The sequence below is a fragment of the Bos mutus genome, chromosome 11 (genome assembly GCF_027580195.1).
Source record: "Bos mutus isolate GX-2022 chromosome 11, NWIPB_WYAK_1.1, whole genome shotgun sequence".
NCBI lineage: Eukaryota > Metazoa > Chordata > Mammalia > Artiodactyla > Bovidae > Bos > Bos mutus.
Window position 1 is genome coordinate 105,388,850 of NC_091627.1, and position 22,034 is coordinate 105,410,883.

The following is a 22,034-nucleotide window of genomic DNA, read 5'->3' on the forward strand; positions in this document are numbered from 1 at the left end:
TCCCACAGACAGAGGAGCCTGGCAGGCTACAGTCCATGGTGTTGCAAAGAGTTGGACACGACTGAGTGACTGACACTTTCAAATTTCAATGGGTTTCTGGCTGTCCCAGTCCAGTCCTGCTTCTGGTTGGCCCCCAGCCTCCTTTTTGGGGGCAGTTCCTCCTCCATCATGTTTGGGGCAGGTGGAGAATATTGTAGGTGTCACCATCCACCACGGAAGTCAGGGAAGCAGAACCTTTCTCTCTGCTCTTGGGCACTCACAGAGGGGTGTGTGACCCAATCAGGTCCTCACCCGGAGTGTGACATCGGTATCAGTGACGCAGGGACCAACCGGGAGAGGGTCCAGCTAGGACTTGGGACAGACAGCCTCTTCTATGAGGAAAGGGCAGTGCTTGTTGCTTTCCCAGCCCTCTGGAGCAGCCTGGGTTTGTAAAATTACACCTAAAACCAGGTTTTCAAGCATGCATGCTCAGTCCCTAAGTCGCGTCTGATTCTTTGCAACTCCATGGACTATAGCCCGCCAGGCTCCTCTGTCCATGGAATTTTCCAGGCAAGAATGCTGGACTGGGTTGCCATTTCCTCCTCCAGGGAATCTTCCTGATCCAGGTATGGAACCTGCGTCTTCTGTGTCTCCTGCCTTGGCAGGTGGGTTCCTTACCACTGAGCCACCTGGGAAGCCCCACTAATAGACAGTCGTCATTGCTAATATCCATAATTGATAACTCTATCTTTGGGGAGAGTCTGCATATGTGTGGGTGTGTGTTTCTTTCTTTCCAGCAAATTAATAAAATGTCGCTCCCTTTGTTGCTGTTATTCCCCTAAAGGAGTGAAGATTTCATGCCAGGAGGACCTTCCCTAGCTGCAAAACATCTAATACTTCAAAACATGCCACTGGCCAGCAGCTCTGAACCTTCCAGAAATGCACAAAGCCGTTTCATGCTGCCCGAGGGATGCCAGCAATCACTTTATCTGTGGACCTCCCAGAACAGGTCCCTGCAGAAGTGAAAGCTCACCCTCAAGCTAGTCCTGTGGATCCCAGGGGTGCCTTCGCAGCTGAGACAGAGCCTATCACTGGTGAGGAATGAAGCTCTGGGGCAAAGGCCACTGCCAAGGCCAGTGGTTCGTCTCTCCATGCTCTTGATGACCTATGATGTGACATATATTTCTCTAAACATGTCTTTTTTGAAAAGTGTATGCCTCGTGGCATTAAGGACATTCACAGTGTTATGCAATCATCACCGTATCTATTTGCAAAAATTTTTCATCAACTCAAACATAAACTCTGTGCATTTATCCCATAACCCCTCAGTCCCTCTTCTCCCAGATCCTGTTAATCACCATTCTATTTTCTCTATGAATTTTCCTGTTCTTGGTACCTCTTGTAAGTGGAATCATGTACTCTTTGTCCTTTTGAGTCTGACTCACTTTAATTAACACAGTGGTTTTAAGGTTCATTCATGTTGCAGTATGGATCAGCCCTTCATTCTTTTTTAAGACTGAATAATAGTCCACAGTAAGTATACACCATATATAACTTATCTAGTTATTTGTTGATGGACATTGGATTGTTTCCCCATTGCTTTGGGTAGTGTTGACATCTCAACCATATTAAGCCCCTCCATTCATGAATGCAGGGTGCCTTTCCATTTATTTAGGTCTTCTTTAACTTCTTGTAGCAATTGCTCAATCTTTCTTGAGCCTGTTTATGTCTATAACTTACGTAATCTCTCAGGATAATGACAGCCAAGTTTCCCTCCCCACTGCACAAGTTAATGTTAAAGCCAATAGAAGATGCTGTTTGTATCCATTTTTTACAGACCACCTTAATTTCAGTATTTTCCATTACGGTAAGCAAATCCCAGTATGCATTATTGTTAGCTTTCATCAGTTCCTTGGTATTACATATATGCCCTTTCAGTCATCATCTTCATAGATGAATAATTCTCAGTGTTTTTGGTGTCTCTTCATACCAAGTCTCAGAGAAGGCGATGGCACCCCGCTCCAGTACTCTTGCCTGGAAAATCCCATGGGGTCGCGAAGAGTCGGACACGACTGAGCGACTTCACTTTCACTTTTCACTTTCATGCATTGGAGAAGGAAATGGCAACCCACTCCAGTGTTCTTGCCTGGAGAATCCCAGGGACGGGGGAGCCTGGTGGGCTGCCGTCTATGGGGTCACACAGAGTCGGACATGACTTTAGCGAGTTAGCAGCAGCAGCAGCATGCCAAGTCTTATCCACTGCCATTCTCCTAATTTGGATACATTTCTGACCCAATAAACAAACTTAAATCCAGCCAAGTTGTGTTCTGCTCAGCCTCCAAATGTTTAATGTACTAAAGAAGAAAACCATAATCCCTCATTCCCTGAACCTCATTCAAAAACAGAATGGATGAAAAAATGAAATGTTGACTGTATATCTAGGTGCCACGGCAAGAGATACTGGAAACCCATAGCGTTTACCCCCGGAGGGTCACGGGGTGAAGAGCCACAGAATGAGTGTGGAAACCCGAGGAAGGGGAGAGGATTTCCAGCTGGGAATTCAGGGGAGATCCCACGGAGGAGCAAACATCCCAACTGGGGCATCTGGGAGGGGATGCTTAGACTCAGAATTGATTGAACTGAAGCAATTTAGCAGCAGCAGCAGCAGCAGAAAACAGAGCTAAATTCTCATGAATGGGCTGCAGGAGAAGTATGAGATTTCTGAAAAGGAAAGCTAAAATTTAGATGTATTTGGATATATGCATTTTATCGGAGGAAAAATATCCAAGGCTTTCAGTAGGTTCTCAAAAACATATGTCAGGCTCAAGAAAGATCCTTTGTGATGAGGGCTCATTTCATACTTGCTACTAGAAAGCTCAGCATGCATGTGGGAAGTTATGCATACAGCATGTGTGCGTGTGTGTGTGTGTGTGTGTGTGTGCGCGCGCGTGTGTGTGTGTGTGTGTGTGCTCTCGCACTAAGTCACTTCAGCTGTGTCCAACTCTTTATGACCCTGTGGACTGTAGCCCGCCAGGCTCCTCTTTCCATAGGATTCTCCAGCTAAGAAAACCGAAGTGGATAGCCCTTCCCTCCTCCAGGGGATACTCTCGAACCAGAGATCAAACCCACATCTCTTATTAGGTCTCCTGAATTGGCAGGTGGGTTCCACTTGGGAAGCCCTGTATATATGGATCAGAGGTTAATGCATCCAGGGGTACCTAACCTAGATTCAGGGTGCCTTCAATGTCCTAAAATTGTGTCTTTGGTTTATGTTTTTTTTAAGCTTTTAAAAAAAGACTTTATTGAATTTGTTGCAGCATTGCTTCTGTTGTATGCTTTGGTTTTTTGGCATGTGGGATCTTAGATCCCCAATCAGGGATCGAACTCGAACTGCCCACATTAGAAGAAGTCATAACCACTGGAGCTCCAGGGAAGTCGCTTTGTTTCATGTTTTTATTTGTGTGCATTGTTAGGAAATGATCAGAAGTCATGACCCTAAGAATTCAACACCGGGGCTCTTAGAAAGAAGGTTCTCCCAGCAAGAAGACATGAGAGATGTGACTACAGAATGAAAGGCAGAGATGGGATAAAAGGGAGGGCCTGCGCAGGACAAGGAGCAGGAGACTGTAGGTATCAGAGACTCACGCTGAGGCCCTGGCCTGTGGAAGGACAAGGTGGAGAAACCCAGAATCTGAAAGGAGGACAGAAGAAACAGAATTCAAATCGGGGAGCTTTGAATTCAACTTTGAAAGCTCAGGGCAAAAGCTACCTACTGATGGGCCTGGGCTGAAGCCCAGCCTGGGTGACGATCCTTAGCCCCAGAGCCTCTTTCAGGGTCTCCTGATAGCCCAGCCTCTCCCCTCCTGGGCTCCCCCTGTCCATCCCCACCCCAGAGCAGCTTTGGGCCCAGAGAGGCCGGATGGGTCTGACACATAACAGATGCTCTGAGTGGCTGGACCTGGCTCCCTAGCTAGGACCAAGGACCCTCTGATCCTCAGAAGGTGACCCTCCAGAGGACTGGCTGTCCGTCACATGGACTATTGCCCTGTTGCCCTCCTCTGTGTGCGTATTCCAGCGCTAAGCTGTGCCAAATGTCCTCCCCTAACTTTACCATGATGACAAAATCGAAAGACCTCTCTGGAGCTGGGATCACCCTTGACCTTCCAAACACCAGAGCTCAAACTCTCACCTCTCTCAGCTCTGAGTTGCAATGGGCCTGAGAGGGTGGGGCCCTACTCCCTGACCCTGTGAGCCATTTCCAAAAGCAAGTGACGGGACTGTCTGTAGAGCAGGGTCATAGGGTCAGGGTCATTGTGCCCCTGAAAGGGGGCACAAAACACTCAGTTGGTTTCCTGCCTGAGACTTCCCTTTTTTGCAGTCACAAGGGGCCCTGTGAATGCGAGAGGAGGAACTGCAGGGGTGGGAGCCGACCCAAGCCCATGGAGGGCAGAAGAGCCCCCAAACGGCGCCTGGGCCCAGCCCAGGGCTCAAGGGCACACAGCCTTGACCTCTGCATGCCCAAAGAAACAGCTGTTCCCGTTTTGAACTGCTTGGTTGAAGAACATGACAATTCACTCCTGATCAGCAGCATGTCCCACAAATCATAAAACAAATTTGCCATTGTATTTTTCTCGGGGACCAGCCACTCCCTTTTGTTTTTCTTCTTGATCCTCCATGGAGGCCTCTGTAGGTTGCTGACTCACCCTGCAGGTGACATGGCCCCCACCCCACGTGCATGATCTCCTCAACCGTTTGCGGCCTGTGTTTCCCCCGTGAGTCAGGGAGACTTGCGACATTCCTGAGCAGATGTGACTGAGGTGACGCAGTGATCACAGGGCGGCTGCCAAGGGTGACTCCCAACTCTTCAGAGAGGAGAATTCATACTCAAGTTTATTTCGAACCAGCTGAGTCACGGCTGCTTCAAGGACACGGTTCAGCTGTTGACACCAACGGCAAACCTCGAAGCTGAGGCTGTCTGTCTGGGAAAAGTCTGGAAGTTTCTAGAAAATGTGATTTCTAGTAGAAATTGATTTTTTTGGGGGTGAAAATTTGTGATTTTCTGTAAGAATTTCAAAATGTTTAATGCAGAAAAAATTATTTTTCACTCATGGTAAAGTAACAAATGGTGGTTCATATATTTAAACATTTGAAGTGTGTGTGTGCTCAGCTGCTGAGCTGTGTCTGACTCTTTATGATCCCATGTACTGTAGTCTGCCAGGCTCCTCTGTCCATGAGATTTTTCCAGGCAAGAATCCTGGAGTGGGTTTACATTTTCTCCTCCAGGGATCTTCCCGAGCCCGGGATCAAACCCACATCTCCTGTGCTACCTGCACGGGCAGGTGGGATCTTTACCACTAAATCTACTTCCAAAGTACAGTTTGCTCTAAGTTTGGTAGGAAGGAAGAAATGGATACAAGAGAACAGGGAATATGCAGGGTGAGAGATTTCACAGCTCACACAAAATGTGATTAAGGTATTTTTCTGTGCAGTTTGGTAGATGGGTTGTTTAGTTTGGGAATAGACCCTCTTCCTGAAATCTCAAAGGAGTTAAACTGAGCATCTCTTGAGACACTTTTCTGTTTCCTGAAGCATCTCTGCTTTTTCTAGGGTGGAGAGGGCTGACAGTACTCTCAGCCATGCTGAGTCCTCTGGAGCCCTGGGTGGCTGGATTACGCTGTCAGGGGGATGTGAAGGATCTGTGGGGGCAGCTGGAGTGTATTTCTTTAGCTCTCTGCCCTGTTGCAGGGGGCTCCAGAGGTGTGAACTGGGGTGGATACTGGGCCTACTTCATTCAGTCTGTGCAAGCCAAATCCCTGCACACCCCTCCAATGTCCAGGCAGGGTAGGACAAAGACCCCAGAGCCAGCTCCTCTTGGGGGCACCCTGGGGGAGCCTGAGCCGCACCAGTGGGTGGAGAAGCCAGGAGGCAGAGAAGCAGGCAGACCCTTTCTCTCTGCGCACAGCCCTGCCAGCCAGGCAGGAGCCTCAGGCGGGACCTCAGCCACGGCTGCTCCTCTCCGACTCTGCAGACTGGATATTCTCACTCCTCTGTCTCCCAGGCACTTATTAACCCTTTTGTTGGCAGATATTTCTCTCCCCTCCTTTCCCCAAACTGGTGTGACTTTCATCACCTGTGTGTGTGTCGTGACGTTTAGGGGATGAGGGGAACCTGGGCAGGAGTCACCCATGGGTGGACATCTGCAGGAAACCCTGCCCAGATCCCTTTATGCACAATAATTCCCCTGAAGGCCCTGACCGCCCCTCCCTCGGCCAACAGGAACCCTCCCTAGAAGCCCACTCCCAAGGCCTGCCACGGGGACAGCTTCTCACACCCCCACTCTCCCATGGCGCTAAGCTTTTATTCCCCAAGGCCCCTGGGCCGTCACTGAAAGCCAGACAGCCGGAGTGGCGAGACCTCGTCACAGCCTCCTGCCCTGACCCGCATCTCTGCTCTGCGCTGCGTTCTCCCAGCTTCCTGTTTCTGCCTGCCTCTCCTGCTCCTTCCCTGCCCTTTCCCTTCCAACTCTCCTCCAAGCGTCACTTGCTCAGCCTTGACCCGCCCTAGGACCCTGAGCCTGAAGAGTCCAGGGATTTACACCTCATAGGCTCCGCAGGCTTCTTTCTTTCTCCCAGACGCCCAGAGCTGCTTTCCTGGCTTTGGGGAATTATTGACCACTTACCTGAGCGGTGTGGTTCACCTGCTCCAGCCAGCCCAGGCCAGGGAGCGAGGTCCTGCCTTCCTGGCTCCATCTTTACGTTACCCCTGAGAAGAGGCACAGACTCTCTCCCCGAGCGTTGATATCACAGAGGCCCTGGGACTTGGTCCTGTCCTGTGTTCTCCGCCTTTAGTCCCTGGGGCGTCAGGCCAGCCCCTTCCTTCATCCCAAGGGAACATCCTCTGAGCACCCCCCGCACCTCCGTCCCTGGAGCCCGCTGGGCCGTCACGGTGGCCTGTCCTGGCCCACCTCTCTCGTAGGCAACTGGAATTTCCACAGCCTCTCAGACTAGGTGGCCTCCTTAACAACACAAGGATGTTCCCCTGGGGTGTTCTATAACATAAATTCTTCCAAGAATTTGTTGCCAGGGAGAAAAAAAGAGTTCCGCAAAGAACTGGTGTGTTTTCTTTTACTAGACAATGAGGGCTGCAGACCATTCTGTTTGCCTTTTGCTTTCCCCTTTCCTTACCAGGAAGCTCAGAGCTGCACCCGAGCTGATTCCTGACACAGTCGTCACCCCTTGGCAGTTTCCTTCCTGCTGCTGCTTCTGAGTCTATTCTTGGGCCTGTGTCCCGTGTGCTTACTGGGAGTCAAAGGGAAGCCGGGGACTGCGGGAAGGTTGTGCAGGCCGCCCTCGTGATCTTGACACCTGTCCTGCCCTTGCCCCTGACTGGTCCTGGAGGCTTTCCAGGCATTCACAGCCACTGCCGAGTTCCCTCTTCCTATTGGACTTGGGGTCCTACATCCCCAGACTCTGGCCTTGGGGTCACAGTGCCATCCAGAACCACCCTTGGCCCTCCATGCCCACAGAATGGGAACTTGTCAAAGAAAGAGAAGGCATGGGACTTCCCTGGGGGTCTAATGGCTAAGACGGGGTGCTCCCAGTGTCGCAGGCCCGGGTTTCCATCCCTGGCCAGAGAACTAGATCCCACAGACCACAACTAAGGATCCAGCTTCTTGCATTCCACAACAAAGACCTGCCACAGCCGAATAAACTCTTTAAAGAAAGAAAGAGAAAACACGGCGATGATGATGCTCCAAAGCCTGCAGAGACTTCTAGCCAGAGGACCGAGCTTCTCTCCGTCTTCTCAGTCAGCTCCCACTTTGCCCCCCACCACCCCTATCTGGGGCAACGCGAGGGATAAGGTGGGAAGGAGGGAATTTTGGTGTCATAGGTGGAGGGAGAGGATCCTGGCAGGAAAGAGATTGGTGACTGTCTGATCAACACCAGTGAGCACAGCCGCCCCTGGGAGCATCTCGCAATCCATCCTTGGGAAAGTTTGCATCCCAGTGGGTCCAAGTGGGGTTTGCAGTGAATGCTGACCCCAGAAGCAATGGTTTGCAGGTATTTCTGCAACTCCCTCCTGTCTTCCCAGACCTCTAAACAGAAGAATAAACAGGACAGAAACTTGCAGTCAGCAGGGAGAGATGTCTTTGGACAGGAAGAGGTGGGAGGATGGCAGTTGGGAAGCAGGGGATGGCGGAGGAGCCTCAGTCTTTCCCTGAGCCCCACGGCAAACCAAGGGTTCTTTTTCCCTTGGGGAGGAAGGCTGCTTTCGTGTCAACTATGATTATTTTCTTCAGCAGGACTTCACGCAGTTACACAGTGGAAGCTTCACCCCAATGAAAACTGGTGTCTGGACATGAAAACCACCCTTTGTTGTTGATGCTCAGTTGTACAATTGTGTCTGACTCTTTGCAACCCCATGGACTACCACACACCAGGATTCCCTGTCTTTCATTATCCCCCAGAGTTTGCCAAACTCCTGTATATTGAGTCGAAGATACCATCCAGCCATCTCATGCCATCACCCTCTTCTCCTTTTGCCTTCAATCTTTCCCAGCATTAGGGTCTTTTCTAATGAGTCAGCTCTTCCCACGAGGTGGCCAAAGTATCAGAGCTTCAGCTTCAGCATCAGTCCTTCCAATGAATATTCAGAGTTGATGTCCTTCAGGATTTACTGGTTTGATCTTCTTTCTGGCCAAGTGACTCTCAAGAGTCTTCTCCAGCACCACAATTTGAAAGCATCAATTCTTCAGCGCTCAGCCTTCTTTAGGGTCTAACTCTTACATCCATACATGACTACTGGAAAAATCATAGCTTTGACTAGATGGACTTTTGTTGACAAAGTGATGCCTCTGCTTTTTAATATGATGTCCAGATTTGTCATAGCTTTTCTTCTAAGGAGCAAGTATCTTTTCATTTCATGGCTGCAGGTACTATCTGCAGTGATCTTGGAGCCCAACAAAATAAAATTATCACTGTTTCCATTGTTTACACATCTATTTGTCATGAACTGATGGGACCGGATGCCATGATCTTAGTTGTTTTTTTTTTTTTTTTTAGCAAACTACCCTATTTTGGCTTATTCATCTGCATACCCCAAGAAAAACAGAGATGTAAACATCATTTTAAAGTAGGTGGAAGTATAGCATTGGAGCAGCTACCTGAACCAAAAGAGGGCTTCAAATAAAGTGAAAAGTTTACATCCTGAGCCTGTGGCCTCCAGCTGCTCCATCAAATCTGAGATGAACAGACATCTGTGAGGTTTCCTGACATCACAATGTCTCACTGGCTGGTTGGGTAAGAGAGTGAGTTGAGTAAAGAGGCGTCTTTTAATTCCAGACTTGGCTTCAAACCCCCTCATGGGATTAAAGCTGCCACTGTCTACAGCCCTGAATCTCGAGCACAGCATCTGCCCATCGGCCTGCTCTCAGCTACACAGGAGGACGGGCCCAGCGTCTGGCCACCAAGTGGACCAGGATCTGACACAGCCTGATAAATAAACACAGAGCATGAGGCTCATGCGCACACGTTTGCTAAGCATGGGGTCTCTCCTCCAGGAGGTGACAGCGCATCCTCAACCTCCCCAGCTCCCCCACCCCCAGCAGTGGCTAGAAATACTGGGAAGCTGCAAAAGGCAAGCAAGCAGGAGGGCCCTGTGTGCCATTGCCCCACCCAAGAGACAGCTCCAGGCCCTGGGATGGGTTGAGAACTGATTCATACTCTGCCTTTGCTTCTCTGTCTTTCCAGGGACAGTTCAGTTCAGTCACTCAGTTGAGTTCAACTCTACCCCCCATGGATTGCAGCACACTAGGCTTCCCTGCTCATCACCAACTCCCGGAGCTTGCTCAAACTCATGTCCATTGAGTCGGTGATGCCATCCAACCATCTCATCCTCTGTTGCCCCTTCTCCTCCTGCCCTGCCACCCTTATGGCTTTGACCCCTGCCCTGAATTCCTTTCAGATCTTGCAGAGGCCAGGCTCTGGCCCTTGCTCAAGCTGGGACTCATTTCCTCCCTCCCGGCCTGGGAATTAGTCAGGGGTCTCCAAAGACACAGAACCATTAAGACATACAGAGATATATACAACAGGAGATTTATTGCAGGGATTGGCTCATGTAGTTACAGAGGTTGAAATGAACTGTTGTTCACCAGCTGAAGGACCACGCAAGGCATGGTGTGATTCACCCGAGTCCAGAGGCCTGAGAATTGAGGGGATGGATGGACTACGTCCTGATCTGAGCTTGAAAGGCCCAGAACCAGGAGTGATGTCCGAGGGCAGGAGAAGGCAGATGTCTCAGCTCAAGCAGAGAGAAAGTGAACCCACCCTTCCTCTGCTCTTTTGTTCCATTTGGGTGCCCTGGGGTTGGGGGTGATGCTCACCCATGCTGGGGAGGACCTCTGCTTCTCTCAGTCTACTGATGGAAATGCTGGTCTTTTAAAAAAACCCTGACAGACACCCCCAAACATGTTTCCCCTCCTATCTGGGCATCCATTGGTGGCTTAGTCAATAAGTTGTGTCCAACTCTTACAACCCCATGGACTGTAGCCCGCCAGGCTCCTCTGTCCATGAGATTTTCCAGGCAAGAATACTGGATTGGGTTGCCATTTTCTTCAGGGATATTCCAGACCCAGGGATCGAACCTAAGTCTCCTGCATTGGAAGGCAGTCTCCTGCATTGTAGGTGTATTTTTTACTGACTGAGCCACCAGGAAGGCCTCTCTGTGTATCTGTTACCCCAATTAAACTGATACAAAAATTTAACACTGCAGCCTGTCTGCTCCTTCCTTCCTCCCATCCCAGCCTGCGGGGCTTCTCTTGTACCCCAAGGTTAGGTTAGGAGCCCCCTGGGCTCCCACGGCTCCTGTCCTCTCCCACCTCCATTACTGCCATAGGGTTCTCCTCTTGTGGGTCTTCCCTGGGGAGGTCCAAGTCAGTCTGAGTTACTAATTCATCCTTGGTGCCCCCTACAGGGCTGGAAATAGCAGACTCTCAAAAGTAAAGCATGAGGGTTTCCCTGGTGGCTCAGTGGTAAAGAATCCGCCTGCAATGCAGGAGACACGGGTTCGATCCCTGATCCAGGAAGATCCCACTTACCATGGTGCATCTGAGCCCGTGTGCCACAACTACCAAACTGGAGCTCTAGAGCCTAGGAGCTGCGACTACGGAAGCCCAAGTGTGCCCTAGAGCTCATGCTCCGCGACACGTGAAGCCACCGAAACGAGAAGCCCACTTATTACAACTGGAGAGTAGCCCATGCTCACTGCAACTAGGAAAGCCCGCACAGCAACGAAGACCCAGCACAGCCAAAAATAAATAAGCAAAGGGTGAAAAGCCCTCCATTTACTGAATACGGACCTCCGGCTAGACGGAGTCAGTCATTCACTTGGAGTAGCTGGCAGGCAGAGTCTAGCGCCCCCGGCAGGGTGGGTCCTCCACGCCTGGAGAGCAGGTGGGTCCTAACAGTTTTGACATTTGGGGTAGAGGGGGGGGTCTGTTTCCATGGAGCAGCTTGGATTTTAGGAAAACTAGAAACAGTACTCCGGTACTCTTGCCTGGAAAATCCCATGGACGGAGAAGCCTGGTAGGCTGCAGTCCATGGGGTCGCTAAGAGTCTGACAGGACTGAGCGACGTCACTTTCACTTTTCACTTTCATGCATTGGAGAAGGAAATGGCAACCCACTCCAGTATTCTTGCCTAGAGAATCCCAGGGATGGGGGAGCCTGGTGGGCTGCCGTCTCTGGGGTCACATAGAGTCGGACACAACTGAAGCGACTTAGCAGCAGCAGCAGCAGCAGAAACAGGGGGACAGGATGTGATGGGCTCACTCATTTTCTAGGTTGGAGTTGCCTAGGCAACCAGATGGCTATTCTGCCACCTACACAAAGGCATCCTGACTCTGCAGTCTCTACAGACCTCTAGCACTTGCCCCCCCTCCCCCGCCCCCCAAGCTGTTCCCCAGCACCCAGCACAGCGCCAGACCCAGGCAAGCTGCTCAACCACGATTGGCTGGATGAGTCACAGAAGAAAAGAATGTGGGCTTATGGACAAAGACATTTTTTTCTTGGAAAACTGATAGTGTAGCCCCAGCTGTGTATCTGAAGGCCTTTCTGTTTAAACTGGGTGAAAAAAACCTCTTCTTAAATATATTTAAAGATAATTGCCTACTTCCATTGTTTACTCTCCCACCTGAGCACATGGAAACACTGACCAGGATCCTCGCTTAAATGCCCATCAGGATGAGAAGGGGCCACCTACCACCGGTGAGAATGAGCCATGTCCAGGGGAGCAATAAAAGTAGAATTCAGCAACATGGAAACAAGAAAGCAGATTGCAGAATTCCTCCATTTATATTAATGTGTAAAACTTAGTAAACAATGGGGGTATTTTGGGGGGGTCCAACTGCATGCTCTTTATAAAGATCTGGAGCCAATATAATAAAATATTATCATCTACCATATGCTAAATGTTGTCACTGTTCAAATACTGCTTGATTCCACTTACACAAGGTATCTAGAATAGTTAAATTCATAGAGTTAGAAAGTACATTGGTAGATGCCAGGGGCTGGAGGTGGAGGGGTGGGAGGAGGAATGGGGACTTCGTGTTTACTAGGGACAGAATTTCAGCTTAGGAAGGTGAACATTTCAAGAGATGGATGTAAGAGGTACACAACAGTGTGAATGCTCTTCATTCCACTGAACTGTACAGTGAAATGTGGCAAAATTGCTTTTACATTATGTTTTATATTATGTGACTTTTACCATGATAAAAAAATTTTTTAAATGTTGTCTCTATTAAATCATTATTAAGTGATTTTATATTACTCTCTGAAGTTTTTCCTTTGTATGTTTGAAAGTTCCATAATTTCTGGAAGGACCCCTTTTCTCCATTTATCGGAAATAATTTAAGAACCAAGTGGTTACTTCACTTAGCTTTTGCTATGGAAGCAAGCAGAGTTATTTAGTTATTTTATTTAGATAGTGCAGAAATCATCTTTGGGAATAAGGACTTTTTTCTTTGAATTAAATTCTCCCGGTTTTCTAATTCCCCAAATCACCCACCCCGTAACCAGTCAGGCTGCCCCCTAACCAAACCAAGTCCTAATTGAACACGACCAGTCTCCCCTGCTATGAACACCCACCTCTCCCTCCTCCTTCTTCCCCTGCCCCACCTCCTACTCAGCCTTCCTCAGACATATGCCGTCCACCAAGGCCATCTCTACGTCAGCAAACAATCTTTCACTTAGTGATACTAATCGAGATATCTAGGCATTTGAAGCAATGGTTTTTCAAATTTCAAGATGTATCAGAATAACCTCAGTTCAGTTCAGTTCAGTCAGTAAGTCATGTCCGACTCTTTGAGACCCCATGGACTGTAGCGCACCAGGTTTCCCTGTCCTTCACCAATTCCCAGAGCTTGCTCAAACTCATGTCATTGAGTTGCTGATGCCATCCAACCATCTCATCCTCTGTCTTCTCCTTCTCCTCCTGCCTTCAATCTTTCCCAGCATCAGGGTCTTTTCAAATGAGTCAGTTCCTCGAATCAGGTGGCCAAAGTATTGGAGTTTCAGCTTCAGCATCAGCCCTTCCAATGAATACTCAGGACTGATTTCCTTTAGGATGGACTGGTTGGATCTCCTTGCAGTCCAAGGGACTCTCAAGAGTCTTCTCCAACACCACAGTTCAAAAGCCTCAATTCTTCAGCGCTCAGCCTTCTTTATGGTCCAACTCTCACATGACTACTGGAAAAACCATAGCTTTGACTATGCAGCAAAATGATATCTCTGCTTTTAAATATGCTGTCTAGGTTTGTCAAAGCTTTTCTTCCAAGGAGCAAGTGTCTTTTAATTTCTTGGCTGCAGTCACCATCTGCAGTGATTTTTGGAGCCCAAGAAAATAAAGGCTGTCACTGTTTCCATTGTTTCCCCATCTATTTGCCATAAAGTGATGGGAGTAGATGCCATGACCTTCGTTTTTTGAATGTTGAGTATTAAGCCAGCTTTTTTACTGTCCTCTTTCACTTTCATCAAGGGGCTCTTTAGTTCCTCTTTGCTTTCTGCCTTAAGGGTGGTGTTATCTGCATATCTGAGGTGATTGATATTTCTCTGGGAAATCTTGACTCCAGCTTGTGCTTTATCCAGCCTGGGATTTCACATGATTTACTCTGCATATATATCACGTGAAGAGATACCCCATGTCCAAGGTAAGAGAAACCCCAGTAAGATGGTAGGTGCTGAGAGGGCATCAGCGAGCAGACAGACTGAAACCACAATCACAGAAAACTAATCTAATCTAATCTAGATCTAAACCAGTCTAATCACATGGACCACAGTCTTGTCTAACTCAATGAAACTAAGTAAGTCATGCCATGTAGGGTCACCCAAGACAGACAGGTCATGGTGGAGAGATCTGACAGAATGTGGTCCACTGGAGAAGGGAATGGCAAACCACTTCAGTATTCTTGCCTTGAGAACCCCATGAACAGTATGAAAAGGCAAAATGATAGGATACTGAAAGATGAACTCCCCAGGTCAGTAGGTGCCCAATATGCTACTGGAGATCAATGGAGAAATAACTCCAGAAAGAATGAAAAGATGGAGCCAAAGCAAAAACAACACCCAGTTGTAGATGTGACTGGTGATGGAAGCAAGGTCCGATGCGCTAAAGAGCAATATTGCATAGGAACCTGGAATGTTAGGTCCATGAATCAAGGCAAATTGGAAGTGGTCAAACAGGAGACGGCAAGAGTAAACATCGACATTTTAGGAATCAGCAAACTAAAATGGACCGGAATGGGTGAATTTAACTCAGATGACCATTATATCTACTACTGTGGGCAGGAATCCCTTAGAAGAAATGGAGTAGCCATCATAGTCAAAAAAAGAGTCTGATGCAGTACTTGGATGCATCTCAAAAACGACAAAATGATCTTTGTTCGTTTCCAAGGCAAACCATTCAATATCATGGTAATCCAAGTCTATGCCCCTACCAGTAATGCTGAAGAAGCTCAAGTTGAACGGTTCTATGAAGACCTACAAGACCTTTCAGAACTAACACCCAAAAAAGATGTCCTTTTCATCAATGCAAAAGTAGGAAGTCAAGAAATACTGGAATGCAAAAGTAGGAAGTCAAGAAACACCTGGAGTGACAGGCAAATTTGGCCTTGGAGTACAGAATAAAGCAGGGCAAAGGCTAATAGAGTTTTGCCAAGAGAACGCACTGGTCATAGCAAACACCCTCTTCCAACAACACAAGACTCTATACATGGACGTCACCAGATGGTCAACACCGAAATCAGATTGATTATATTCTTTACAGCTAAAGATAGAGAAGCTCTATACAGTCAGCAAAAACAGGACCAGGAGTGGACTGTGGCTCAGATCATGAACTCCTTATTGCCAAATTCAGACTTAAATTGAAGAAAGTGGGGGAAACCACTAGACCATTCAGGTATGACCTAAATCAAATCCCTTATGATTATACAGTGGAAGTGAGAAATAGATTTAAGGGACTAGATTTGATAGACAGAGTGCCTGATGAACTATGGATGGAGGTTCGTGACATTGTACAGGAGACAGGAATCAAGACCATCCCCATGGAAAAGAAATGCAAAACAGCAAAATGGCTGTCTGAGGAGGCCTTACAAATAGCTGTGAAAAGAAGAGAAGGGAAAAGCAAAGGAGAAAAGGAAAGATATACCCATTTGAATGCAGAGTTCCAAAGAATAGCAAGGAAAAATAAGAAAGCCTTCCTCAGTGATCAGTGCAAAGAAATAGAGGAAAACAATAGAATGGGAAAGACTAGAGATACCAAGGGAACATCTCATGCGAAGATGGGCTCAATAAAGGACAGAAATTGTATGGACTTAACAGAAGCAGAAGATATTAAGAAGAGGTGGCAAGAATACACAGAAGAACTATACAAAAAAGATCTTCATGACCCAGATAAGCACAGGTTTGACCACTCACCTAGAGCCAGACATCCTGGAATGTGAACTCAAGTGGGCCTTAGGAAGCATCACTACAAACAAAGCAAGTAGAGGTGATGGAATTCCAGTTGAGCTATTTCAAATCCTAAAAGATGATGCTGTGAAAGTGCTGCACTCAATATGCCAGCAAATTTGGAAAACTCAGCAGTGGCCACAGGACTGGAAAAGGTCAGTTTTCATTCCAATCCCAAAGAAAGGCAATGCCAAAGAATGCTCAAACTACTGCACAATTGCACTCATCTCACACACTAGTAAAGTCATGCTCAAAATTCTCCAAGCCAGACTTCAATAGTACATGAAACATGAATTTCCAGATGTTCAAGCTGGTTTTAGAAGAGGCAGAGGAACCAGAGATCAAATTGCCAACATCCGCTGGATTATCGAAAAAGCAAAAGAGTTTCAGAAAAACATCCATTTCTGCTTTATTGACTATGCCAAAGCCTTTGCTTGTGTGGATCACCACAAACTGTGGAAAATTCTGAAAGGGATGGGAATGCCAGACCTCCTGACCTGCCTCTTGAGAAACCTATATGCAGGTCAGGAAGCAACAGCTAGAACTGGCTATGGAACAACAGACTTGTTCCAAATAGGGAAAGGAGTACTTCAAGGCTGTATATTGTCACCCTGCTTATTTAACTTCTATGCAGAGTACATAAGCCCAGAAGTGCTGGGCTGGAGGAAGCACAAGCTGGAATCAAGATTGCCAGGAGAAATATCAGTCACCTCAGATATGCAGATAACACCACCCTTATGGTAGATGAAGATGAACTAAAAAGCCTCTTGATGAAAGTGAAAGAGGACAGGGAAAAAGCTGGCTTGAAGCTCAACATTCAAAAAACGAAGGTCATGGCATCTGGTCCCATCACTTTATGGCAAATAGATGGGGAAACAGTGGAAACAGTGACAGACTTTATTTTGGGGGGCTCCAAAATCAGTGCAGATGGTGACTGCAGCCATGAAATTAAAAGATGCTTCCTCCTTGGAAGAAAAGTTGTGACCAATCTAGACAGCATATTCAAAAGCAGAGACATTACTTTGCCAACAAAGGTCCGTCTAGTCAAAGCTATGGTTTTTCTAGTGGTCATGTATGGATGTGAGAGTTGGACTATAAAAAGGGCTGAGTGCTGAAGAACTGTTGCTTTTGAACTGTGGTGTTGGAGAAGACTCTTGAGAGTCTCTTGGAATGCAAGGAGATCCAACCAGTCCATCCTAAAGGAAATCAGTCCTGACTATTCATTGAAAGGACTGATGCTGAAGCTGAAACTCCAATACTTTGGCCACCTGATTCGAAGAACTGACTCATGTGAAAAGAGCCTGATGCTGGGAAAGGTTGAAGGCGGGAGGAGAAGGGGACAACAGAGGATGAGATGGTTGGATGGCACCACCGACTCGATGGACATGGGTTTAAGTAAGCTCCAGGAGTTGGTGATGGACAGGGAGGCCTGGTGTGCTGCAGTCCATGGGGTCGCAAAGAGTCGGATATGACTGAGCGACTGAACTGCAATGAGTCTGGACCAAGCCAAGACAGAAAGAACACTCAAAATTAAGTAAAGATTAGAGTGTGAAGCCTGAAGAGAAGGACGGGAAAGGAGATGAAAAGGCCAAAGAAATGATAAGAAAAGGAAGGAGAAAACAACAAGGCTGGAGAGAGCATCGGGAAAGAGAAGAAATGTGATGTACTGGAAAAGTGGTGTTTTCCATTCTCACCGACAGTGACCTTGGAGCTGGCGTATGCCCTATTTCTCGGCCAGCAGAGAAAGGGCAGGGTGCCATTTCTCAGTCCTGTGTGGAAATAGTTACATCTAACAACAACAAGAGATTGTCAGCATCAGAGGAAGGATCCTTTATGACAGGCAGGGATTCCTCCTTTTCAAAACTCTTAAGAACTGTTGTCGCTGTCTTTGGGGAAGACTTCCAGAGTCCTGAGGACCCGCCCACACTGCCCTGGAGGCCCACAGATTCCGAGTCATCCCCATAGCAATCTGGACACCTGTCCTGCAGGAGCCTACGTCTACACACCCACGGAAGCAGGCGGAGAAAGTGAGTTGACATGTTCCTGAGGTGGTGGTGGTGCTTCAGTTGCTCAGTCGTGTCCGACTCTTGTGACCCCATGGACTGTAGCCCACCAGGCTTCTCTGTCCATGGGATTCCCCAGGCAAGAACACTAGAGTGGGTATTCTTGGGTATGAGCCATTTCCTTCTCCAGGGGATCTTCCCGACCCTCGAATGGAACCTAGGTCTCCTGAATTGGCAGGTGGATTCTTTAGCGCTGAGCCACCAGAGAAGCCCTCCACTCTCAGGGACATGGGGCTTAAACACATCCATCCCTGAGTCTGGAAAAGAATCCCCAGCAAGCAGGACAAGGTGGGCACAGAGGAAGTGGGAGGGGGGCGCTTGGGCCTCTACTGAGGTCAGTGAGGGGACAGGAGGGAGGAGCCATCCATTCCAGAATTCCTCTCCCTCCCCAGCACATACGAGCCCCTGGTCCTGCTCCACCAGATTCTCAGGGGCACCTGGCTCACCCTCGTATTCGTGGATGTGGGACCCTCGAAGCCGGAGGGCAGACTCTACTGTGCCATTTAACATAAGGGATTTGAGCATCCGTGGATTCTTATATCCATGGGGGCAGGCATGGTCCTGAAAACAACCCCCCAAGGATACTGAAGGACGACTGTGATTGGTCTGGAGAGGAGTCTGATTGACAGCAATGTCCCCAGGCGACCCTTTTAAAAGGCAGACCAATGTCTTGTGGTTCTAGAATCAAGTCCAGCCCATCACCCTCCTCCTGCAGGAGAGGTTGGGTCTCAGAGAGGCTAAGTGACTTATATAAGCAGTTAGGAGCAGAAGGGTGAGAACTCCTTTGTCCTGATGACTGTCTGCGAGTCAGGAGAAAATAAATCTTCAACATGCTAGAGGTTAGAGCTAGTCGGCCACTCTCCCTCGAGTCAGAGTCCATGGGGAGGACTGACTCCAACAGTCACCTAGGAAGGAAACCTCAGGGCTAGAGAGGAAATCTCAGAGAAACCCACTCCAGTATTCTTGCCTGGAAAATCCCATGGACAGAGGAGCCTGGACAGCACATGGGTTCCAAAGAGTCGGATATGACCGAACAACTTTCACTTTCAGAGAGAACAGAATCCAGCTGCCCTGTGTGCTTTTCCCTGTGGGGCCATGTCCACACACTGCTGAAAGGAGCCCGAAATGTTTCTCTTCTGCCAGGTAGACTTCTAGGGAGCCTGATGCGTTCTGGCCCTTGAGTCCTCTGCTGCTGCTGCTGCTGCATCGCTTCAGTCGTGTCGGACTCTGTGTGACCCCATAAACGGCAGACCACCGGGCTCCCCCATCCCTGGGATTCTCCAGGCAAGAACACTGGAGTGGGGTGTCACTGCCTTCTCCAATGCATGAAAATGAAAAGTGAAAGTGAAGTCGCTCAGTTGTGTCTGACTCTTCACGACCCCATGGACTGCAGCCCACCTACCAGGCTCCTCCGCCCATGGGCTTTTCCAGGCAAGAGTACTGGAGTGGGGTGCCATTGCCTTCTCCATGAGTCCTCTGCAAGGAGGCACAACTGTGTTTGGCTTTGCCTGGGACACAGGATTCCTTCCTCCTTTATCTTTTTTTTTTTTGTTTTTGGCTGCACCATGCAGCTTGTGGGATCTTAGTTCCTTGACTGGGGATTGAACCCACACCCTCGGCAGTGATAGCGCAGAGTCCTAACCACTGGACCATCAGGGAATTCCCACCTCATTGTATTTTCACTCCTCGGAGGGAGCATGTCACTTTAGATGGTGGCACAGCAAGTCTTGCCACCTAAGCAAGACTAGGAAGTAAATCAGGAACAGAAAAATAGTTCAGGGCAACTATGGTTTACCAAGTGCCTTTCTTGTCAGGCACTGTGCCTTTAACTGAGGACCCAGAACAGCTTGTGAAAACCCTCTGGCAGGCAGCTTACTGGACAGATGTGGCCATGAGCTGCTGGGGAGGGACCATTCCAAGGTAGGGAGATGGGAGCTAGAAAGCCAGGCCTTATTTGCATTTGATTTGCTGAGCACACCAAACCAGAGCTGGGCCAAAGCATGCTGGGAAACTCCCAAGATGCCAGAGAATACAACAGATTTTCCAAGAGTGGGAGGCACCATTGCCCCCATTTTGCAGGCCCTGGTGGCTCAGACTGTAAAGAACTTGCCTGCAGTGCGAGAGACCCAGGTTCAATCCCTGGGTCAGAAAGATCCCCTGGAGAAGGGAATGACTACCCACTCCAATATCCTTGCCTGGAGAATCCCATGGACAGAGGAGCCTGGTGGGCTACAGTCCATGGGGTTGTAAGAGTCAGACATGACTTAGCGACTGCATCCAGCACAGCTAAAACTGGGGCAGCACAGAAAATCGGCTGGTCTCTATACATTGCTTTGTCATGGTTCTTTCCTTTCAGATAGGAGGCATCCCTAAAGTTTTCTCCCTAACTTTCTTCTCCTCTGCCTGAGGGCATCAAAAGAAAATCAAATATCTTCTCCTCTGCCAGTGAGGAGGGTTCTGTATACTTTTAAAAGAAAAAACAAATACAATTATGTAAAGTTTAAAAATAAAATAAAATTGGAAGAATAAAAAAAAAAAAATAAAAAAATAAAATAAAATTTTGATGAGAAAAAAAAAAACAAAGGACATTGCAAACAGTGGACATTGCTGACAGTTCCCAGGAGGGAATTATTTTCCCGGGGGAAAGATGTCCCCAACTTTTTGAGCACCTTAGGCTGCCCCTGGTCACTCCACAGAGAGACTCCCCACTGGCCCCCTGTCCACCCCCAGCTGCCAGCATCCTCCAGGCTGGGTGCTGATTAGAAATATCCATTAGAGCTGACCAGTCGAGGAGGTGACCTCGGTTTTTCCTTTGGTGCCATTGCCAGCCCCGGCCAGTGATCCACTCATCAGACTCTTCCCTTTTCAACTCTGGAGCCACATCACATGGTCACTGGATACCTAGGTAGTCCTACTGAGAGGCCAGGTGGTACAGTGGTTAGCTTGGGCAACAGACAGGCTCTATCTTCACGTGTGTGTGTGTGTGTGTGTGTGTGTGTGTGTTCAGTCCTGTCCGACTCTTTGTGACCCCATGGACTGCAGCCTGGCAGGCTCCTGTGTCCATGGGACTTCCCAGGCAAGAGGACTAGAGTGGGCTGCCCTTTCCTTCTCCAGGGGATCTTCCCAACCAGGGATCTCCCGCACTGGCAGGCAGATTGGTCACCACTGTGCCACCTGGGAAGCAAGTACCAGGCACTGTGTCTGCCTCTTCGTCTCCCCTTATCAGTTAAAAGAACGTACCCTTGCCTTTGCTGGTGGCCGTCTACCCTCATTTTAGCATCATTCGTGGTGTTCTAAGTGCTTCACATGCTATTCATCACTCCCAGCAACCCAACAAAGTGGATTCCACCACCATCCCTACCTCACAGGTAGGAGACGGGGGCCCGGAGGACAGGAGGTGGGGTGGGGTTCCAACCCACAGGCCCACCTGCAGCAGCCAAGACCCTCACTCCTCACACAGCCCCCTGCAAGGCAGCTTGGGAGTGCGTGTTTCTTGCCTGTTTGTCCACATGTCTTCCTCTCTCCTCCAGCCCATCTCAGCTGAGGCTGCCTGAGCCCATTTGCTCCTAGTAGGAGGCACAGCCAGCTCCCTGGTCCCTCCTAGGGAGGCTTCTGGAACCTGACTTTGATGGTAGGAAGAAAACAAATCAAGGAGAGGAGGTGACAGCTACTTCTGGAACAACAAGAGTTGCTCTGTCCTGGGATCCCTGATCAGGTGTCCCCAAAGACCTGTCTTCTTACTGCTCCACTTTCCCTCCTGGGTCCTTCTCTGCAAGCCAGGAGGCAATGCTGGGGGTTCTCCAAGGCCCGCTTGCTTTACTGTAACTTCAGCAACCTACTGGGAAGGGATGATGATGGGCCACACAAAGATTGCTTGTAAAAAAGGTCCAGCTGGTTATACCAACACCTGTCACCCTGTGGGTTGATAAGAGCATGGGATTAATTGGAAGGCCCTAAGATCTCATGATGAAATGAAGCAGCCCTTTTGTGTA

At 48.6% G+C, this 22,034-nt stretch overlaps 1 long non-coding RNA gene and 1 other non-coding gene across 2 annotated transcripts in view; both read right to left on the reverse strand.

Annotated features, from left to right (window-relative positions):
• Positions 1–22,034, reverse strand: part of LOC138989936 (uncharacterized) — a 222,280-nt gene that overhangs the window by 36,474 nt on the left and 163,772 nt on the right. The gene's annotated exons all lie outside the window — the stretch shown is intronic.
• Positions 19,629–19,701, reverse strand: TRNAD-AUC (transfer RNA aspartic acid (anticodon AUC)). Its single transcript has one exon. It is a non-coding gene; the product is annotated as a tRNA-Asp (tRNA).